Genomic DNA, 21,622 nt, shown 5'->3' with positions numbered 1-21,622 from the left:
TTTATACAGTTTTTTTTTAATCATTTGAAAAATTGCCCCAAATAAAAACAAGAAAAAAGAAAAGCCCATTCCCTTTATGTTTAACCTCTTTCAATTATTTTCACTGGGGAGTTAAAGCGTTTGTGACTTCTAAAAAGTCGAAAAGATGATGTGTATGGCATCATTAATTGAATTCGTATCGCCCCCACATTCAAAAAGCAAGAGAGTTTTGCGATAGTTCGCTTCACAGCTTCAGGAAGTCAATTTGCTTCTAAACCAAAGACTGAGTGTGTCTTCTAAAGACCATCGTGTGGTGCCGTATTTGGGATGGAAACTTAACCATTGTACCTTTCCCCCACGCACCCACACCAGAAGCCTGAAAGCCACCATCTCCCCCGTTGGTCTCTGGATCTCCTCGCTGTCTTTGTCCCTTCTAGACGTGGAGGCTTGGAGAGGAGGTTTGGTTTCCAAGGATTGGAGCGTTGTGAAGGGCGGGGCCACCTCCAAGTCCATCTCCCCTTTTTGTCCTCTTCTCCTGGGACGGGAGGGTGGAGCCAGGTCCCCCCGCGGCCGGTTCGGGAGCTCTCTCTATCTCGGTCGCTCGAGGTGAGTGTGAAAGGGCGGCAGCCCGTTTAATTGCAGCACAGGTTAATTTCTTGAGTTCACCGCAGTCGGTGCGCCAGCCGCTTCCCCGGTCTTTGCCAAGTGGGTTTACGAGGTCTGAGGCGTGTTGGGGCGCGCTCACGTTCTCGCAAAAGGCTCCTCCCCAGGGCTCAATTCCCCGACTGCGGGAAGCCCTTTGGTGCCCCAGGAGCCTTGGAAACCCAAGGTTTCCTCTGACCTCGTCGCTCCTTCCTCCCTCCCCACCCGCCTGGTTCCCTACGTCCCTGCCCCCAGGGAAGGACGGCCCCCATCTTAGGACTTACGACCCAAGCCAACCCAGAAGGTACCTTCACGTCGATGAAGATTTTATCGCAGCCTCCAAAACCCAGCAGTAATAGGAGCTTTCAACCTGAAATACGATTGTTATTTTCCCGGTGCAGAGCTTGACAGAAAAAGTCAGCTTTTTATTAAAGACAAAGAGGTAAATTATCAGCCGGGACAGTGGAGGGACGGCGGAGACCTGGCGCGCTTCCTCCGGTTGCCACGAGGAATTTATGGGGTGGCGGCGGCCAGTGCTCAGACACCCCCCGGGTCTCGGTGGGGAGGAGCTCGGGGCAGGAGGACTTCCCTAGGTCCCTCCGGGCACTCGGAAGGGGGAGTCCTCCGAAAGCGGCACAAAGCCGGGATCATTTCAGTCCGGAACAGCTTCAGCGTCCTCCTCCTCTCTCCTTTCTTCTTTCTCTTCTCGGTGACTCCCGTTCCCCTTTCGCCTCTGTCCTTTCTGCGCCTTGTTCTCCTCTCTTTACTTCTCTTCCCTCTCCTCGCCTTTCCTCTCCCTCCCCCTCCTTTCTTCTCCACCGCACGCGTAGAGTGTCATTTATTTATTTATTTATCACCCCCGCCATCAACACCCTTTTAGGGATCCCGAGCTTTTCAATGTGAGTGGGAGGAGAAAAGGGCAGGAAGTGTTGACTGGAAGTGGGTGAAATCGTGCCTCGGGGTGAGAGATTCTGCTCAGGAATATAGGGTCGGGAAAATCCTGGAAAATGAGGATTTAGATCTGTTTATGAAGCCCCGCTATCGGATGGGAACCAACTCCGCGCGCGTCTCCTCCTCCTTTATTGTATGGATTTATAGGTGTATATCTTCTCGGACTGTTGCTTGGGGGGAAGGAGGAGAAAGGGCGAGTATTTAAAGAGGACAGTCTTGCCCAGAATCCTTAACACCGCGCCTTCACCGGATGCGCGCTCCTCAATGCAAAGGAATCCAGCAACATCCCCCAATTCAGACGCGGACAAAAGAAACTTTAATTAAGGTCTCTGCCCCGCGCGCTGCGCGTTTCTCTCTCCTGAGGCTGTTGATGTCCAACTCCAAGATCCGAGAAATAGAAATGGTACAATCAGCCCATGCCCTTGAACTTCAATTGCTCCTGACTTGCTGCATTGATTTTTTTTTTTTTTGATACTGTAGAACCCCCACCCCCACCCCCCACCGCTCCCAGTCCAATTAAAGCCTTAGGAGACTTTCGACCTGGTGGTGGAGGGGGAACCACTCCTTTGCAAAAGAAATAGTTCAGAACGATACGGAGGAAATTACACTAAATAAAAATTCAAGGTGTGAAAGCTTCATCTTGGCTCGCGTGTCTTCAACACCATGACACCTTATCATTAGGAGCGCTGATTGTTACTTTCCGAGCCTTTAGATGATCAGCCAGAAAGTGCAAACAACGCGGGGCTGGAGGGTGTAAAGTTATTTAAGCAGGCTTTCTTTTTTTCTTCTGGTGCGCAGTCAAAACATTTCACAAGTTAGGAAAAGAAAGTGGTGGTTCCGAAGCTAGGAATGATGGGCTCTTTTCTCCTCCACCCCCCACCTTCCATATCAGAAAAGAAATAAAACGCACAATGAGCCTTTATTTCAGGAGAGAAGACTTCAAAATACGTGCCAGTAATGGACAATTTGAGCTTTTCACTGGAAATACTCACACCGCAAGCTGGAAAGGGATTAAAAAGCCCCACGTGGTTGATCTGGGTTTAGACTTGCAACCTCCAGTTCCCCATGTATGTTCTTTGCAAAGGTTGGCCTCTAGATGGATGCAAGTAAGGGACCCTCTGGGGCCCGGGCTCGGCGCCTCGGGCAGAGCTGACGGTGGGAGCGCTATGAGCTGCCGGGCAGGGTCCTCACCGGGGGCTTCCTCTGCGGGCCAGGGCTGCCGGTCGCCACCGGGACGCGAGCGCGCACGCCTCGGCCCGGCGGCCGCGCTCCTCGCACCGCCTTCTCCGCAGGTCTTTATTCATCTCATCTCCCTCTTCCCCTTCTCCTTCTCCTTTGCCTCCTTCTCCTCCTCTTCCTCCCCCTCCTCCACCACCACCTCCTCCTCCTCTGCCGCCGCCACCTCCTCCTCTTGCATCTCACTGGCCTGGCTCTGAGTGACAAAGACAATGTCCCAGCCTTAACTTTGCAACCACCTTGCCTCCTTCTGGGGTTCAGCAGGGGGGATGGGGGACAGCAGCAGCAGCCTCAGCATCTCCTCCAGCTTCTCCTTCTGCTCTTCTCGAGCTCTTGGATAATTCTTCCTCTTTTTTCCCCTAGCCTTTTTCCTCATTTCTTTCTTTCTTTCTTTTTTTTCTTCCTCTCTCCTGCACGTTGTTGTTGTTATTAGAAAGGCTTCGCGCACCCCCTGGTGCTCCGGCGTTTTGTGTGGCAGGAGAAGATTGTCTTCCTTCTCTCTTTCTGTCTTGCTTTCTCTCTCCCCCTGGTTGCTCATTATTCAGAGAGAGACACAGAGGGAGGGAGAGAGAGAGAGCGCGCGAGGGAGAGGGAGGAGAGGAGAGAGAAGAGGAGAGAGGGGAGAGAGAGAGTGAGAGGGAGAGGGAGGGAGGGAGAGAGAGGGAGAGGGAGAGAGACGGATATCTCAGGTCATCTGCAGCTGCAGCGAGTCTGAGGAGCCGAGGAAGGCAGGGAAGATGGCGATCCTCCATTGCTGAGACCCGGCAGAAGCACATGAGACTCCCAAACAACTTCCACAACAATAACCCGAGCAGGAAGAGGAGAAAGAGAAAGAGGATAAGGAGGCGGTGGGGCTGGAGAACCCGAAGCACCTCCCGGCGCCGGGACGCTTCTTCTGTAAGTTACTGCAATTAACAACCACCTCGGGGTGGTCCGAGTGCTCCGGGGAAGAGAGCGCGGGGTGGTGGAGGCACAAACGCGCTCATTCATTCGGCCAAGGAGGGTTGGAGGAGCGGGGAGGAGAGGAAGTACCCTGCATGGACTGGCTGTTGGAAGAGGAGAAGAAGCGAGAGAGAAGAGGAGGAGGGGGAGGAGGGAGAGCAGGAGGGGGAGGAGGAAGAGGAGGAGGAGAAGCGAGGGAGGAAGAGGAGGAGGAAGAGGAGGAGAAGGTGGTAGTGGTGGCAGTAGAGGTGGCTGTGCTTTTCCTGCTGGCTGCTCCTTCTGCTGGGGGGAGTGAGCGCGGTGGCTTAATTAATTTCGTGTAGTTCTATGAAGAGAAGAGAAAATGAAAGATGAGTGAGAAGAGAGCTGGAGGCTTAGGACGGATGCTCCGAGTGTGGGGACAGGAGTAGGGACAGAGAGGGGGGCGGAGGGCGGGAGGCCGGAGACCTGAGCCGAGAGCCAGAGGGAGCAAGCGAGGGTCAGAGGAGGGAGAGCTCCGAGCGAGCGGCCCCGACCTGAGCGGGTTGACCTCTTTCTTTCTCTGTCCCTCTCCTTCCTTTCCCCCCTCTGTCTGCCTGTCCCCCGCCCGATGGCAAAGCCGTGCGGATTGGCACCCCCCCTCTTCCTCAGGTATTTGGCTCTCTCTCTCTCTCTCTCTCGCTCTCTCTCTTGCTCTCTCTCTCTCTCTCCCCGAAGTTGGGATGCGGGGTCGGGATGTGTCGGGGGGTGGCTGCTGCAGCTGCTGGTGCCGGTGCTGCTGGTGAACAGAGAGGCGGGGAGCGGGGGGCACCGGCCGGGTGGGGGGCGCAGGTTCAGGAGCGGCTGAGGAGCTGTCTCCAGGCTGGAGGTTCAGAAGCGTCTGGTGGAGGAGGACAACGGTTTCTGGAGAGGAGAAGCCATTACACACGCTTGGCTCTCCTGAGGAAGGGAGAAAGGAAGGCAGGGGCCTGGGGGGGGCGTCTCACTCCTGGTGCAGTTCCCAGGGGTCTGCCCTCCTTCCAGGCACGAGGGGAAGCCGCAGCCGCCCCCCATTGGAGCAGCCCCTCTTTCCCTTTCTTTATCTCCCTGTCCTCCATTTGCAAGCTGTCTGCTTTGGTTCCAGTCCAGACTCCAAAACACAAAGCTCCTTCTCACGTTCATTCTCCAGGCTGTTCACCATTCCTGAAGGAACCCTCATTTTCTTTTCATTGTAGCTTCTAACCTACAGAGAGGGAGGGAGGGAGGCTGCCTGGAGTTCCTTTTATATTCCTCCCCAACCAAGAAAAAAAAAAAAAGTTTCATTTTTAAGCACGCGTCTGGGATGGGGAAAGACCAACCAGTTGGGGCTTTCTCCCAGGGCTCCCGGGGGCTGTGTCTGAGTGTCTGTGTTGGCTGTTTGGTTTGCTTTGGTTTTGTTTCTGGAGGTTGCTTGCAGGTTTTTGGAGGAAGTGACTAGTTTGGTTAAGAGCTGGGAACTGAGTCAGGTAAGCCGTGTCATGTTGTAACTCCACCAGAAAATGGAGGAGAGCGGGTTTCCAGGAGACAAAGCTGAGATGAGAAGTGTTTATAAAATTATGGATGTCTCCATTTTGAAGCTCTGTTGGTGATGGCTGGAGGAGGAGGAGGCTTGCTTGCCTACTCCTTCTCTCTTTCCAGAGGGAAACCTTGTGGTGGTTCCTCACTATCTATTCATTATGCAAGGAAATGAGGGCTTTTAAGGGTTCCTCAGATTTTTCTCCACCAAAGGAGTGCTTTCACAAGTTATTGAGGCGTTTGTTTCCATTTTAAAGTAAACTTTTGGAATTTTTTTTCTCCTTTTGAGTGGACCTGAAGGGTTTTGACCTCCTTCAGGAAAGGCAAGGCAAAAACCTTAAAACATTTCCACTGAGGTCTTCACACAACTTTAAACTGCTCCAGGTCTCCTGAAAGTCACCAGGAAATGTGATTTCTTCCTTGTGAAGATGGTGATGGCCCTAAGCTCAGATTTTTTTGAGTTCTAGGGCTTGGTTATCATCATGTTTTGATGCACTGCAAGACTTTATTGTCTGATTTGGGTTGATTTCTGCAAATATTAAAAATAATAAGAATAATCCTGCAAGATCTCAGAGGAACTCTAAGACTGACTAACACCAGTTTCTCCAGGTTCTCCATTTCTCTTTAGGTCGTTCCATTTGTATGTTAGGCCTTCTTTTAGTTTCTTTGTTTCCCCCTTTCCCTTTCCTTCGGCTATTTTTTTCTGTGTTCTGAAGTACTCTAAGTCTTCAGAAATATCAGTATGTCTTCTTAACAATGTCACTATGGAAACAAATTTGAAAAACACAATGTCAGTTGAGAAAACCTTATGTCCAGGTATCTTCACCTTTTTAATTGGGAGGAATTTATTAAACATGTAGGAAGGAATTTATTTTGTGAGGATAATTTGAAAAAAGGACCCAGTCCTACCCTTGTCCACGCAGTGATGGGAGCTCTTCATATATTAGTTCTAGAGAATGTACATAATTGACCCAAGCGAAGAACTAAATCCCGAAATGCTTCAGGAATTTATAAAAGCCAACCATGAAGATGTTGCTTTTCCATTAGGTGAGGTAGCCATCTTGAGGATGAGGGAAGATGTTGGAAGAATTTTAGATGAACTGTTGAAGATAGGTGAGGAGGGCTCCACGGTGGAATGAAAACTTGGAGGAGATTCAGAACCAATTAATATATTCTAAGGAGGCTAATTGGACCTTGCTTTCAACTAAGAAGAAATATAGAAAGGTACCAGCTTCAACAGAAATAAGGAACACATTGGTGAGCAACTTATAACAGCATTTTTCTTGCTTTGCTTTCTCATTATGTATCAGATTTTTGTGTGTAAAGTTCCTTATGTCTACAGTATTTTTGTGCATATTGAAGTGGTTTTAGATTCCAGATGTAATTATATTCTGTTGAGTAGCTGGTAGCACTGTCACTCAGTAAATGCACAGTGCTGTATATGACAACATCACATTTTTCAAACCAAACTGTTGTGTCATTAATTGAGGGTTATTGTTCTTCTGAGGGGTGTGAAAGGAGAGGGGAAATACATGGTTCTTTAGCTGATAATTGTCCATGGTCAATGAAGTAAAACCATGTTTGTGCAGAGAAAAATGTATGGTTTCAGTTGATGTGTATGCTCATTTAAAAATACTTCTGTTAGATACCTGCTCCTTTATGAAAAACCTAGGCCTCTCCAAGGGCACTTTAAAAAAATCCTACTTGGAATCATAACTTTTATTATTCATTTTTGAATGTGATCTTTTGATCCCATTACTTTTGCTCTTAAGTGAAATTTCACCAATATTATATTTAAATTTGCTAATGCATAAATGGATTCACCAAACTGGGTGTCCAAACTGGGAAGTTCAGATGCAGTGGATAAAGAGTTATTTGGAAAAGTAATTACCAGATAATTTTACATCTAATTAACCATGTATGTTTATGTAAACATAAGTACATTATATATTGATCTTGAAACAAACTTTCATGATACCTTTTTTTATTGTTATTGATAGCAGGACAATTGGTTCATTTGCTTATTTCAGCAGGGGGGAAAAAATCTGACTATCTGGTTGTCATTCCAGCTGTTTGACTCTCCACATTTTTTACTTTGCAAGCAAATGTTTTGGGGTCTTAGAGTTGAACTTTTCTGGAAGGGAAAAATAGGTATTTAAGAGGCATCTTGGAATTTGGGAGTGCATTCTAACTGGTTATCTAAGACACATCCATCTCTGATGCCCTTCACCAATATGGCAAACACCATAATATTTAAGGACATGGTTTTTTGAGTTTTTCTAGACATACCCATTTGAATTAAGACAAGTATTTTGGAATAAACCATCATGAGAGAAATAAAAAGTATTAAATCAGACATTTTCATTTAATGTCAAAGCTCAAAGATCATTTTTGTTTATGAAACAAGTTCATGTGGCTTATTATGCAAATTTTTGTCATGGCTCTAATATATCACAAGGAGAAATCATGGAGAAATATTTGCGAGCTATGATGCACACTGCCATAAGAAAAATTCTTGTATCCTCACATTCCATAATATGTCTCATATTGGATTTATGTCAGTCTAATTCATTGACCACATTCCCCAAGGAATTGTTTTTCCCCCTTACTCTTTGGAGTTGGAGACAACTTTTAGAGAAAAAAAAAAACAAACTTATCTACTCTTCCTAATGAGTCTTCCGGAAGACAGCAGAAGAAAAAAAATCCAACTCTACTAATGGACTTTAGAGTACTTGTGGTCGGTTTTCCTGAAAGAAAGGAATGGTAAAGTTGCAATGGGAAAGAGTCCTTTTTCTGTGTGATGGAGTTTAATAGGGTCTACTCTGTCTTAAATTATTCCTTGATGTTGCGATTTCTTGGTTAAGGTAACCTTACTTATCTTCTTTATGGCATGTGCCTTTTTCAGACTTACACTTCACTACATCATGAAATTGACAAAACTGTATCAGCTATTCTGAACTGATAATTGAAGAACAGAGATGCTGTTTCATAATGCTGCAGTCACAATTAGGAGATACATAATGGACTCTTACTGCTAAGGATCTGATATGAATGTGTGACTGGGGTGGTTGGTATATTCAACAGAAGTGAAGGGAGAATATTTCCATGACTGAACGCTAAAATCCAGTGAACTGAAAAAAAAAAAAGTCAGTGTGTGTGAGTGTATGTAAAAGCAAGTATCTTGTGAGTTTCACATACTTACGGAGTATGATGGCTTTGAGAGAGACATTAGCTGAGTATTGGTGACCTATTAATTGATTATGAGAAAACAGAGAGGAGAATAGATAATGCTAGAAGAAAATTCCTGTCCTTGTGTGATATGCCAAGACATCTGGCAGATGTTATGTTGGGCCCTAAGGAATGGACAGTTTAATTTTAGCCCTAGCAAGGAAATGGGAAGTTCTAAGCTCTTTTAATAGCACAAGTCTTAGTTTGGGGAAGGTTGCTTAAAAAAATAAGAAAGAAAGGAAAAGAGGCACTTACTGTTATGTGGAAGAACTCTAGGGAGTAGGGAGTGAAAACTGAAGTTTTGGGATGAGGAGCAAAAATGTTATTTCTCATGTAGAAATTAACATAAAATTACTTTAAAAGTGACAAATATGTACACTATAAGTAAGGACTGTTGGGTATTTAATACTCACCAGGCAGAACTTCCAATTTAGAAGCTAGTTGTTTTAGGCCCTAGATCATTTAGTTGAAGTCTCCTCCCTCCACTTGCATTATACTGAAGAGGAAACTGGCACAAAGACATGAAGTGACTTGCACAAGGTCAGAAAGTTCAGTTGTAACCAAGCCAGGCCCAGAACTCAGGTCGGCCGACTCCAGCCTAGTGCCCTTTCCACTACCCCATTGCATTTGATTGTTGAGGGTTGTGAAATAGCCGCTCTCTTCTCCGGGGCCCACGGCTTTCTGAGAAACTCTGTGCTCATACACTAGTGGGCAGGAGTATGAACTTTTCTTAGTTGGATTTAACATGTTGGGGAGCCCAGGGTTGAGCGTGGTTTCATTCATAGATCCAGAGACCAATTTTGTTCATGTGACATTCAGTAAAGTGTTAGCTCCTGGGTTTGCAGCTGTACTTTTCTTTTCATCTTTGCTGCTCTCATCTCTCATTCCATCATCCAAGGGCTTGGGAGCCCTTTTCAAATGCCCTTCTTTGGAAGTTTGTGTGAGTCTATTGCAACTTACAATAGTGCCCACAATTGGACTCTGAGGATCTATTTTGCAACGTGGTGCAGATTTAAATTGGCTCCTTTCAGAGATGCCATTTTGTAATACTGATGAATGGCTGAGAGGGTGAAATCCAGTCTGAAACAATTACTGGTGGTTTTCCAATGTTCTTACTCATTCAAAATGTGCCCTCCGTGTATCTTCTTGGAGCCCAACTCTCTTGCAGACCAGTGGCTAACCTTTTCCCATTTTCCCAGTATACATGAAATCATCCTTAAAGTGACTTTTAACAACACAAACAACATTTAACCATGGGCAATGGGACAGTCCTGTAAGGAAGGGTGCAATGGGTTTCCACTTCTGTCTCTTCTTGGATGAGCAAAAGTGATTTTGTAGAGAAGAAGAGTGATGTTTGGAAGTTTCCACATTTCCTAAGCTCCGTCCAAACGAATGCATCAATTTTTAATCCAGGAGGCAGTCTGGAGAAGGTAGTGCTGGATGTGGACCTTCTGGCAGAAACACAGTTAACGCTGTAAACAGTTGAACCTCAGTGTGGCACTCCTCCAAATGAGTTGACTGTCGAAAATAAAATGTTCCAGAAGAACTGGGAGAACAGGAAAGAAGTTAAAACAGCATGGTTTGCATGCCAGTACTAAAGGAAGAAGAAAAAAGTTTGGGTTGGGGGGGGCATTGGAGAGAAGATAATTGTAAGTTGAACTGTCTCTTGGATTTATAAGACCCAGGAGAAGTTTCCAAATGTGGGAAAATGGGTTTTTATGCATTTAGATTGTATTTGCGTTATGCTAGGAAGCTCTTTTGGATTTTTTTTTCCCCCTTGAACTTTGTATTTGGAGAACTGCACACACTGATAAAAGGGAAATCCATTGGAAGGAATTTGGATGTACATTTTGTGCTTGGAAATGCTATCATAAAATTTATCCTTTTTCTAAGTCCTCCTATCCTCATCAGCTGAAGCACATATAGGGTTTTTAAAGTCTTTGGATGTGTGTGTGATTCCAACACAAAGTTAATTATTTTCGTGGCTTAGAAGGATAGAGCGGTGTGGTGTGAGGAGGTGCTAGTATTGTCACCTACAAATGCATTGCCTTTTACTTCTGGTGAGCAGATTACTTGGTGTCTTCAAAGCATTCTTGCCTAATTCCTAGCTGGAGACATTTTTTCTTGAGTTATTCTTGGAGAGAAAGTTTTTTGTGTGTGCCAGGTCATGGGTATTTTGGTATTGATTTCCTTGCTTTCATGTGTTTGCTTGTTCAGTTTACTGCATGTTGCTTCTGGATATTAATAAAATACTTGTGCTGCGCCTGTCCACATCTTACCCCCAACCTTATTCAAAGAGTAGACCCTGTTCTTTAGGGTGAAAGGAAGTTTGATAGGTACTTATTTGTTCAAAAAATAAATACTTGAAGATGAGAACTGCATAATTCAGGAAGTTATTTGCTAGACCTTCACATAGACAAATTTTAACAAAGACCACACCAGGAAAGATGGAGAAAATTCTGCTAGGAACCAATAGATCCTGATTAAAATGTTTTAGGATCACTTAGTAGGAAATTAAACATTTGCCCAAGATGAGGAAGCGAAGTATTACCTTTGGATTCAGCTTGGTTGGAGCACAAAAGGAGCTGTAGGCCCAGGTGAGACAACTGTGTCAGAAGTAATTAAGCCCAGGATTTGTGGAGAGGCTTAGCCGCCACAGAGCCCAGCTGGGGAAGGCCAAACTCACTCTCTAAGTTCTCGTCTGGGCAGTTGAACCAGAACACACGCTAAGGCCTCCAAATTTTGGAATTCTTCTTTTTCCTGTTCTGATTTAAGAAGGTAATGCCATTATTCTTTGGTTTTGCTCATGTCAGCTGAGTGCCTCTCTTTTGAACTGGGAAATGCCAGAGACTGGGGGATGGGAGCCATGTCCTCTAAGGGAAAATTCTCCCTGTTAACACTGCAAATGTGCTTTAACATCGTCCCTATTACTCCAAAAATAATTGTGCAGTGGCACAATGTGGGATACTTGAAAGATGTTTGCTGCACAAAGGTTCTAATACTCACCTGCAGATTAAGAAATGAGTTTCTAAACCATCTCATTTCTATTGCTAATGAAAAGCTTTGGAAGGCACCTGTGAATTAGAGCTCCAGCTGCTATCATGGTAGGGAAGTTAGGCCTTGAAAGGATACATGGATTAGCCCGTCAGAAAAGCAAACAGTAGCATCAGCACAAGTAGAAAATAGACAAGGTTGTTAAAGCTAACAGGAAAGTAGGCTAAAGCATTGCTGTAATTATATGGTGGAAATTTGCTGGGAAGGAGTGACTGGTTGGATAGGAGAAGGAAAAGAAGAAGAGAAGCAGGAAAATAATGGACTAGCCAAATTGAAGAAGTCTGTCCACTGGGAAGAGCCTACGGGAAGAAGTAAGGCATTGCTTTTAAGAAAGCAATATAGCAAGTAGAAAAAGACCTTGTAATTTGGTACCTAACACGTGTGAAATACGAAGACCAGTGCTCAGATCCACATTCTTTGGCCAGTTCCTATTGTAAAAAATAGAATTGGGTTTGGAGGACAATTTATGTGACTTTGGGGTTACAATTACAGCCTTTCTGATAAAGGACAGATGGAAACTCAAGGGAACTGGTTAAGTAGGCCTAGGTGGAGATTTTCCTGGAAAATGAACAGAGAATAGAGCACAGCAGAAAATAGCTGCATTATTAATGGGCAGAAAATGTGATAGTCCTCTCTGAAGTGATCCATAGAGCTTCTCTACCTACGCCCTGGGTGTTAGAAGAAATGAAGAACAAAGACATGCCTTTTCAGAGGGGAAGGGAATGGACTACTACCTGGCGTCAGTTTGGGATTCAGCCATTGGCTTGAGCCAAGCGTCACAGGCTGGTCTGTCCATCCGGTCCCAGCATTTTAAAATCCAAAATAAGGCCACTGAGGTCCAGAATGTTTAGCCATTCTAATCCCTAATTACATCATCCCTCTGTGTTATGACTCATTAGTCAGCAGTTGAGCACCATTCAACCCAGATTGCCATGGGCCTGATGGAGGGGTCCTTCGTTTGGGGTACAATTTGAATGCTGGGTTATAGCTGAAGATGACCAAAGATAGATACCAGCTACAAGTACTTACCACCCAGAATCTTTTCTCTTCAGTGTTTTCTATCTTAGTCTTCTTTGAAGACTAATTAGTATTTAATAACAATAAGTGGGAAGGGATTCTTTGTAGAAGAGACCATTTTCTTTCTTTCTTTTTTTTTTTTTTTGGAGACAGTCTTGCTCTGTCACCCAGTCTTGCACTGTCACTGGAGTGTAGTGGCACGATCTCGACTTACAGCAACCGCCACCTCCCAGGTTCAAGCAATTCTCCTGACACAGCCTCCCAAGTAGCTGGGACTACAGGCACAAGCCACCATGCCCAGCTAATTTTTTGTATTTTAGTAGAGATGGGGTTTCATCGTGTTGCCCAGGCTGGTCTCGAACTCCTGAGCTCACGCAATCCACCTGCTTCAGCCTTCCAAAGTGCTAGGTTACAGGTGTGAGCCACCGTGCCATCCTCAGAAGAGACCATTTTAATTTGAATATCAGAGTTCAGCTGCAAGAACTTCTCCCCTTTGTGCTGTCAATTGAATATTGTCTGTTCTAATATTGGGTAAGAACAATAGAAAATAAATATGATTGCTTCATCAAAAAAATCTGCCAACTCTGCAGAGTGGGAATACCACATAGGACCTTAAAAAATGTTGTCTTCCCTCCTGGACTGACTCACAGTTAATACTGGACAATGGTTTTTATTTTTTTCTAACATTTAATATGAACCAGGGACTGTTCATAGGGTACAGGAAACTGAGGTTTAGGGAGGTAAAGTAATTTAGCCAAAGTCATGAGGCTGCAAAGTGGGGGAGCCAGGATTCACATGAATGGGGGACTGTCTCCAGAGGCCTGGCTCTCAACTGGTGGGACCCAGCCTTGGTTATTACTTCATCTGCTAATAGCTTATGTTCTTGATGGTTTATCTCTTCCAGTTGCTTATGCCAGGAGTATATCCTTGGAGTTCTGGAAAGAAATCTGAGAATAATGGAAAATTAATTATAATATATTGGTAGATATGAGATATATGACTTATTGTAATAGCTTGGGGAAGTGTGTTTAACTGAAGAGCGCCCTTTTCTGAATTAGAGAGGAGGTGATAGGGAAAAAAAGCAAGAGACCATGTAGGGGACACTTTAGGGAATAAACATTTTAAAATTATATCAGACTCAGAAAAAAATGAGCCACCTACTTGTTGATGTGCTGTGTGACCTTTTTTTTTTTTTTTTTTTTTGCAGAAAAGGTGTTGTACTTTTTTTCTTCATAGGGCCGCTTTTGAAAACTCAGTGCTCCGTGTTGGCTCTGGTTACTATCAGCCTGAGAAGTGTTCTCAACAGCTACGCAGATGTTTGAAAATTAGTTCTACTCTTTAATGGTCATTTTTGGGACATGGTACAGATTCTTTTAAAAGTGTGGGCCCCCCACCCCTTTTCGTGATCACCATGTGCTCTGTTTAGATCATGGAGATGTGATGAGTGCTTTGGTTTTATTTGCCTCTCTCTGAAACATTACAATGTAGTAAGAAGTTTATGGATGAGCACAAGTGTCCCTAATAGAGTGACACACTGTGCTAAGGGAGATAGAGCAGATCCAGATATCCCTACGGTATCCAGGAGAGTAGCTTTTCTGCAAACGGTGGTTGGACATTAGTTGCTGAGTAGACTCTTCAGCCCTGAAGAAACTAGTGGTGGTTTTATAAAACCTTAACTTTGCTGTGGATCTATTCGGTTGATCTCTGGTCCCCAGACAGACCCATAATCAAAACCTTTGCAGAAGGATAAACACATGTCCTGTTTATAAAGTGTACTAGAGAAGGCCACAAAGTCATCCATTTTTACTTCTCATCCATATCATTATCTACCCAATTTATAAAAACCGTTATTTTCTTAGATAAAGGATTAAAATAGAAAAAAAAAGCTCAGAAAAAACATATAAAGTGAACAATGGAACTGTATAGTTAAAGAGAGTAAAATAGAACTGAAGCGTGTTGTTCTCAGGGTGGAATTTCTAATTTGAGGAATAGGAACTCCATTCAGCCCTGGACGGCATAAACTGTGACCCTAGGCAGTAGTGCTTAGCATTCTAGGATAATCCCTCAGAGAGCAGCCTGTCTCAAAGACCAGTTCTCAATGGGCTTCTTCAGTTTTCCTTTTAATTTTTTGAGGAAACCTACCCAGACTACCCTCAGGAACTGCTTTGCAGGAAACAAGGTGAACTGGGTCAACGTATCTTTGTGGATACAGTGAGAATTGGGAATTTGCGAACACATTCAATGTGAGGGGCTCCATAGGAGAGGAAGCTTGGGATATGTTCTAAGGAGGCAAATGTAGAAAGTTCATGTGTGCAGGCCTGGCAAAGGAATCATTCATTCTCTTGAAAAGAAAACCACATTTTCAAAGACGGATTCTATGATAATTTAAAAAGTACATTGTATAATTCACATAAAATAGCACGGATTTAAGGAGATGGAATTGTATCCTTCCACTTGTGTGGAAGTTTTTGTCATTCATTCCATCTTCTCCCGTGGCTTTGCCTCCAATTAGCAATTTTGCGGGCCTGAGAACTGAAGTGGTGTTGAAGAACAGATGTCAGCTGTTCCTGAAATTCATCCCTGCCCCATGGTTGACTCAGTGTTTCAGAATACCTCACCCATTCTTTTTCTGACCAGTGGCTGTAGCTTGTTAATAATGAATGAACATCACCCATAGGTCCTGAAATTAGCAAGTGTTAAATGTTAGGTGATTATTAGGGGAAAACAAGATAATCTAGTCAGTGGGCTTAATTAGGTTGTGATTGCCCAATTGCTGCTTCATGATAATTATATTCATAACCCCATTTCTAGACGTCAACTACAATTATCAAAATTGACCCCAGCATAGGTGTTAGGAATCTTATTTGAAGCAGCTCCTTAACGGTGAATATCTGATGTTTCCAATGTGCTTCTGCCTGTTCTTTCTTCCCCTCTTGCCCCCTTTCCATGATCTTTACCCCATCTTAGTAGAAAGGTCATGGCAATATTATTTTGTCTGTGACCATGCACATATTGTATAGCTTGTGTTGGTGTCTACAGAAAAAGAAATTCTTAAGTTTTTAGGGGTCAAGTATAACTGCAGAGCTTTCATAAATCAGCAAATAGGAATCTTGAAGCATAAAATTCCCAAATTGGCTGGATTGTTATTTTCCTCAGCACATGAAACCTGTTAAGTCGATTGAATATGATTCATTTGAATAGATCTTTTACTTTATAAGGCATAATCTTAAAATGAAAAAGAGAGTCATCTGTGTTTAAGATAATGCCTTAGCAACATGATCACTAAGATTTGAGGGAACTGTAAATCGAGAACTTTTAACTTTTTATCACCCCTTCCTTTCCTCCAAATTATGAAATTTGCTGCCAGTGTGTTCCGGTATAAAAAAGAACATGTCATTACTAGGGACATTGTTTACTGGTTTTTTTTTTTTTTTTTTTTTTTTTTTTGAGACGGAGTCTCGCTCTGTCACCCAGGCTGGAGTGCAGTGGCCAGATCTCAGCTCACTGCAAGCTCCGCCTCCCGGGTTCACGCCATTCTCCTGCCTCAGCCTCCCGAGTAGCTGGGACTACAGGCGCCTGCCACCTCGCCCGGCTAAGTTTTTGTATTTTTAGTAGAGACGGGGTTTCACTGTGTTACCCAGGATGGTCTCGATCTCCTGACCTCGTGATCCGCCCGTCTCGGCCTCCCAAAGTGCTGGGATTACAGGCTTGAGCCACCACGCCCGGCCTGTTTACTGTTTATCTCCCAAATGAAGTCAATGATTTCCAGGAAATACAAACAACAACCTGTATCAGAAGTGATACAGTATACAGTGTGGGTATGTCAGCGTGACACCGTGAATCACTAGGCCAGATTGTCATTTGGCAGCCTTCCCTTTGTGACATGCAGTTATATGGGAAAATAATGCACTTAAAACTTGCATACCATGGCTGAACTTCAGTGCAATACATCTGTCTAAAGAACAACTAGGAACTCAGCTACTGTATAAATTGCTTTATATGTATATATGTGCATATGTATGTATATGTACACACATGTATCTCTATACATAGTGATAGATACTCTCTAGGCACTTATTTTTCTCTAAAGCATCAAAAGTACAAATAGTCATCTCTTAGAATTTCTGGGGTGAAAATGCAATTCTCTGTGCAGGGGTCTCTGTTAAGAAAGTGATGTGTAGTGGGTGGAGTGTACTCTTTGGGGCCACACAAGCTGAGGCTGAAATTTGTCTCTGTCCATTACTAGCTGTGGGACCTTGAGTAAGTCATTTAACCTCTCTGTCCCCATGATTTCCTAGTAAAATAAGGATTATTATAATTTGAATCTGTAGAACTAACATAAGGATTAAAAAATAATATGTGTCTAAGAGTCCTGGTTCATAATGGCCACTGAAAGTGATAGTTTCTTCCTTCCTCACTGATAGAGAAACTGAGGCAGAGATCGTCTCCAGGGCTTTGCCCCATTTATCTATGGTCAGTATATTAGGTATTTTGTTCTTGGTCTTAAACTCAGTTTTTGGAATCCCGCTTGTTTAATTTTGTGCTGTGTCTCCCTTTCCTGATGAGCAGTCTTTGCTGCAGTTGTCCATTCCCAGGTAGACTTTACTACGTCTTGAACTGATGGTCTGTGGATGAAGCAGCACTCCGTATTGCTGTGTGTGCATTCAGTAGGAGCTTGTAAACTACCCGAGAATGATGCCATTTCCTCTTGGAAAAAGTACATTTATATGGTAACAACGCCTTCAACCTGACCTTGCAGAGCTATTCCCTGGAGTGTTGTAGGGGAACAATTTTTAATAAACATGAAGTTTTTCAAGCTTTTCAGAAGAAAGATGTTATTACTGTTCCTATTGTTTGGTATCATTCTGGCAAAAATGATATGTCTAAGAAAATTGTCCTTATTGCAGAGAAAATATTGGCTGTGCTGTTTATATAAATGTTGTCTGCCTCACTGTTGCTCTACTCACATAGGTATCTCTTAGCCAGTTTGAGGACTGCCCTGTAGCCTGGCTTAGAAATGCTTTGGTTTTCTCTGTGCAAATGTTTAATAGTCCACATCTACTTGGTTTTACTAATGTACTATAATATCAGATGCTTTCAGACCTTATGGGTAAGGAGACTAATTTTAGAGTGTTTTAAGAGTAGGTGATATTTTAAAATGTGGAAAATGTGGAGTGGCGTTGGTAGGGCCTAACCAGACTTACTTTATTGGGTCTGGCCAAAAGGACATTCATTGGTAGCTTTATTGGTGGTGGTGGTATGGTGGTGGTGGTGTGGCAGTGGTGTGGTGGTGGTGGTGTGAATGTTAGTGGGAAAGATGAAGAACATGTAAGTGGTTCTTTGGTAAAACCATCTAGTGATTTTCCACCTGTACAAGCAAAGTACCCATGATTTATTTATTTATTTATTTTACATTTGGGAAATTTCCAGAGAAATAAAGGTGTCCTTGGAATGTTGTTGTTGTTATCATTATTATTATTATTTTTGAGACAAGATCTTGCTCTGTTGCCCAGACTGGAGTGCAGTGGCATGATCTCAGTGCACTGCAAGCCCTGCCTCCTGGGTTCAAGTGATTCTTCCACCTCAGCCTCCCGAGTTGCTGGGACTACAGGCACACGCCACCACGCCTGGCTACTTTTTTGTATATTTAGTAGAGATGGGGTTTCAGCATGTTGGCCAGGCTGGTCTTGAACTCCTGGCCTCAAGTGATCCGCCCACCTCGGCCTCCCAAAGTGTTGGGATTACAGGTGTGAGCCACTGTGCCCAGCCAGAATGTTATTATTTTTTAATTATAAATAAACTTTAGAGTTGCCACATTAACTTTGTGTCCAGAGCTATTTGAGGAGGAAAGAAAAACCTTGTGTTTATTTATTGCTGTTTAAATCTCTAGGATTCTCCTAAATGAGAGATTTTTGGTCTTCAAAGGGTAGAACTCAAAACTAAAGGAGTAGAGATGTAGCTGTGGCTGTGGCAGTGGTTATTAGTACAGAATGCCCTCAGTACAGTAAGAAATACGGGATGAAAGAGTGGGAATGGAATCCTGGACTCCCTAGGACCCCTTAAAGACTGGGAGTGGGAAGGTTGTCCAGTTGGTTACTTCTTTAAGAGATGTATTTTATTTGGGAATGCCACTGTCATATGTGCTCAGTTCTTGACATGTTGAAGGATCCTTGTTTATTTGTGACTACAGAGTAGTGGGAAAGTGATTGACTTTGGGGTGTGACCTGAATTCACACCCTGCCTGCCACCTCCTAGCTTTGTGAACCTGGGTCAAGCTCCTAATTGCTCCTCTGCTCCAGTTTCTTATCTTTAAAGTGGAATTCTCTCTCTGGTGAAGCCTGAGAGGGATAATATATGTAAAGTGTTCAGCACCCTGCCAGGGGCCCAGTAAATGACCACCTCTACAGTTCATTTGCAATGATCAATTAGGGGCCACCCAATGACTCTGGTACAGATGGCATGCTCTTGCCATTCGTCCAATGCCTGGTTTTACATACTTAGTTAGCAGTTGTGGGATGATGATAGAGTTGGAAAGAATTTAGTGTCTTCATCTTCATGTGTTTTATAGAAGCTGTTGATTTAAGGAACATGTGCCCATACCTCTATTCATTCATCGAACACTTACTGAGCTCCTCCTTTTGAGTACTAAGCATGACTGCAGTATGCGTAGGTGGTCAAACCCAGGGGATATGAGATCTCTCTATCACAGTTGTGTTAGGCTCTTTGTTTTGGTAATTGAGTGATTATGATGGAGATAGGTGTCCTCAGCCACATTCAAATAGCCTGGAGCCAGGGGATGGTGAAGAGTGGCTTAGGCTGTGGGTAGTGGATTCTTGTTTAGATGCATTCATTTCTACATCTTTGTGTGTATATATTTACAATATAATCTGCTAACCATATAGTCAGTGCTGCTGTGGTTCGTAATCTGGCAGATCATTTAAATATTTACTCCAAAATATCTTGTTCTCTGTTGGTGTGAAGTAGAGTTTCCAGTTATTTTTAGGTCATTTTCATCTTAGCAACCCTGTTGGAGATGAACCAGACACGCTGCTGTAAACTGTCCCCACATTTGGATAGAATTTAATAAAGTAAAGTTTAATGGTTTGGTCCCAAGAGGCAAACAGACCATCTGGTTAGCAGAAGGTTAGGTCAAGTATTGCATGGCTGCTGAGAGGGCCACAAAGCAGCCCTGACACACTGGTAATGTGTCCAGTTGCTGAATGCATTAAGCATTGAAATGGTGCTTTCAGGTCTGCCGAGCCAGCAGTTCTGTTACCACCGCTGTGACGCAGGAGATAATTCAGCTGGGCAAGCAGCAGCATGGGGGTGGATCTACAGTACAGGATGTGTAATGTCAACATGAAGGATTGGAGCTGGCAGAAGGAAGGGAAGCAGTCATTTCATGCCAGTGCAGGAAGCCTAGAGAGATGCTTTCCACCCACCCCCCCAACCCTGTCTCTTGTCCTCTTCTGGAGCTTTCACATTATGTGTTAAATGATTACCTTGTGCATGGTCCATGGCAAAACTTCAGCTGATTTTTCTGCCTCTTTTGGAACCTGTCAGCATAAACAGAGTAAACCACATTCCACACACATGTAGGGCGGGCAAAGGAAAGAGTTTACTGCCCAGACTGGGAGGAGGAGAAAGGGCTTCATTAGGCAGGAGCATCTTTGTGCTTGAGATGGAATCCCATTGTATGTCCCTTTGTGCTCAGATTTGAGACCGGCCATCCATTCAAAGCCTGCAATCATCTCGGAACATTGTGCTGCAGCTGTAGTCGGTAGAAGGCTGCAGAATGGTTCCAGTGATTCTGCAGAAGCTTAGCAATTACATAATTGCTATGTAACTGGAGAGAGCCATCAGGATTGTCTAGTTCCCCTGGAAAGAAAGCTTCTACAATTTGAGGGGTAGATTGTTTTCCCTTGTTAAACCTGAAAGCTGATGAGCAAGTACATCACACCACTAGGCTGAAACCAGGTCCTCTCACTGGCATGAGAGGGGAAGAAATTCACAAGTACACTTGGCTGGACATTCAGTGGACTTCACAGCTGTGTTAAAGGGAGAGAGAGCAACTCACTGACTCTTGGAATCGTGGATCCTTGTAGCAGTTTAACATGATATTTAACTTGTTTCTAATATCTGAGACTGTGTTCTATATGCATTCAAGGCATGGAGTATTCCAGAGCTTTCCTAGGAATGGGACACAGAGTTGCTCGTAATCACCAAGAGCCCTCTCAATTTCTGCCACCCGCTCAGGAGGATTTTCACAGCCTCTCTTGAATGAATACTTGCCTCAGATGCTGATCAGTGGAAGCACTGCAAAGCCTGACTCTTCAGATATTCCTAAATACTGCAATCTTCTCGGCGTCAGCTCATGATGCTGTCTGAGTCTGTGCAGTCCAGGAGCTGGGACAGACTGGACGGTTTGCCTGTGAGAACTTCACAGTGCAGAAATGAATTCCTTCTTTCAGCTCCCTCACCACTTGTTTTCCGTAGCTGAGAAAACTTTGAGGTGGTGTTGGCTAAATGTAGGTACGAGGGCTGCCTTAAACCAGTGAGAAGTCCAAGGCTCCATTGCATCCCGTGTAAAACACTCATCTAAAATTAGCCACATCTCCTAACCCAACTGTGGACTTTGTGTTTGTTTATGTTAAGTAGCTCTAAATTTCAGTGATCCTGCCTTTCTGGTGTCAGTTTTGTGGAGCTGCTAGGATAGAAAGAGTGGTTGTTGGGATATAATTTTATTAATGGTTTAAGTTGGGCCTTTTATAACTGATACTCCTCTGTATTTCTCTATTTAAATGTGTTTGTCGTCAGAACTTCAGTCTAAGGGAAAAGTAAAACATTTTGGTTCCTTTGTGAATTAAAAAGGAATGTCTAGTAGGCATTCCTTTTTAATTCACAAAGGAACCAAAATGTTTTACTGTGGGGACCTGGACTCCCAAGATGGATTGGGTGCACATATTCTTAGACCTTTCACCTTTAGACCTGTACCTTACTCTGTTCCTCCTGGGTTTAACTCCGAGGTTGATAGATACAAATAGTTTCTTTAAGAATTCTG

General features: G+C 43.8%; 1 protein-coding gene across 7 annotated transcripts in view; it reads left to right on the top strand.

The window, feature by feature from the left end:
- The first annotated feature begins 535 nt into the window (after positions 1–535).
- ZNF462 (zinc finger protein 462) overlaps positions 536–21,622 on the top strand; it is a 155,488-nt gene continuing 134,401 nt past the window's right edge. For 5 of the 7 annotated variants that reach the window (XM_050761837.1, XM_050761835.1, XM_050761834.1 and 2 more), the window contains exon 1: positions 2,847–3,705. The gene's annotated coding sequence lies outside the window, so the exon portion shown is untranslated. The other 2 variants (XM_050761832.1, XM_050761830.1) reach the window with 2 other exon arrangements.

Source organism: Macaca thibetana, chromosome 15, assembly GCF_024542745.1.
Source record: "Macaca thibetana thibetana isolate TM-01 chromosome 15, ASM2454274v1, whole genome shotgun sequence".
NCBI classification, from domain to species: Eukaryota; Metazoa; Chordata; class Mammalia; order Primates; family Cercopithecidae; genus Macaca; species Macaca thibetana.
This window is presented reverse-complemented; position numbering and strand designations above follow the sequence as displayed.